The following is a 1,825-nucleotide window of genomic DNA, read 5'->3' on the forward strand; positions in this document are numbered from 1 at the left end:
GCTCCATGGGTGAAAGCCCGGCCACCAGGCGCTCGCCAACGTGCCCCACCTCCAGGGCGATCGCAACTATTAACGCAAAATCAAACAAACCCTGCAAAATCGCAACTTTTTGCAACTTTGCCCAAAACACCGCAACTTTCACCCTTTGTGGGTTGGTGTAGTGTGGAATACAAAATAACCCCAAAAAACTCACGAAGAAGACATGCAACGTCACATCCTGTTAACATCAGAATGCCTAATGCTTCACATTTGCCCACAAAGATTTCAGCAAAGGACCGCGCAAATCAGTTTCCTACCCAGTTGCATGGGGGGGCTGTTTTGCACGTCCTGCAGTGTAATCATCGAACATAAACGCAAGTCATCATCGACAAACACTTTGTGTCTGCAAAATGTGAGGAGAGCTGCAGATGAGGGACAATCCAGAAATGGTCATGAATGTCAGTTTATAAGCTATGTTCTCAAATAAAGCACCTTTTGAGAATGTCAATGTTTGTTGGTAATTATCTTACAAAACTAGTAAGTATTTTTGGTTTATATATTAAAAGTTATGGTTTTTTATTGATTTTAGTAAAAAAAAAATTGCAACTTTTAGGAAAATGCACCGCGAAATCAGGCATTTTAGCCCACGAAATCCTGGAGGGACTGATTAAGAGTTTCACAATAAAGGCACAAAAATAATTAAATAACTTTGTTTTCTTTAAACAATTTTTAACAGAGACACTGCACAGCCTGATGGTATATCAATAAATGTCTTGTACTACTAAGCATGTTCTGATGTGTCAAAAGTTATCACGGTTTACTTAGTCAAAGCAAGAAGAAAGGAATGATAAAAGGTATACTAACTTTGTGTAACAAATTTCTATGTTTGCCTTTCATCATGCACAATGTATTTAACAAGCAATTCACTTTTATATTTCAACATTGACTTCACAATTTGTTACTTTTTGGCTGTAAGCTGTGAGTAGTTATTATCATATCTCATTGAGCTGTGATTCTTAGAGACTAGTTAGTGACTCAAAATTGCAAGAAAAAGTGCAAATTTTCTATTGCAGTCTCACTGAATTTTGCGTCTTTGCAAACAGTGACCAGACCAGTGGATGCATTTCGAGCAGCCAGATTTTGAAAATAAAAACTTGCAACTAGAAAGTTCCTGGAGAAACTTTGACGGGGCCTGCCACGGTGTGCGTTCGTGCTAAACCAAGATGGCTCCAAGAGCTGATCAGTTGCAGACAGGAATCATAAAGTGCTGATCCTTGAGAGGAGAGGAGTCCACCTCTTAAGTTTGATCTGTCTACTGTAAACGGTTGCAGAGTTGGAGCTCACGGACTGTTGTGACCTTGACCTTTGACCTTGTGACCTCAAACTCCTTGGCATGGATCCCTGACCCATGGGGGTTATAGCTGTGATGTTTGACCTTCCTACGTTACATGATTGCAGAGTTAGAGCACGCACAAATTTGCTCTGAAATTTTTACACCGCTAGCTTTGGCGGGCATCTTGATATTTTAACTTTGCACTCAGTATGCAATAGGTCTCTGTCTCAGCTACTGCCTTGCTAAATTTCAGCTCAATATGTCTAAAAATGACTGAATTAAAGCTGAAAGAAGTTTTGACAATTACAAAATGGCCGACATTGCCATTTGAAGACAAGCATCATAAAGGGCTGGTCCTTGACATGTGAGGAGTCCATCTATGACGTTTGACCGTTCTACTGTACACGGTTGCAGAGTTGGAGGTCACGGGCTGTTGTGACCTTGACCTTTGACCTTTTGACCTCGAACTCCTTAGCATGGCTCCCTGACCCATGAGGGTTGTAGCTGTGATGT

Source organism: Kryptolebias marmoratus, linkage group LG4 (assembly GCF_001649575.2).
Source record: "Kryptolebias marmoratus isolate JLee-2015 linkage group LG4, ASM164957v2, whole genome shotgun sequence".
Classification (NCBI taxonomy): Eukaryota; Metazoa; Chordata; class Actinopteri; order Cyprinodontiformes; family Rivulidae; genus Kryptolebias; species Kryptolebias marmoratus.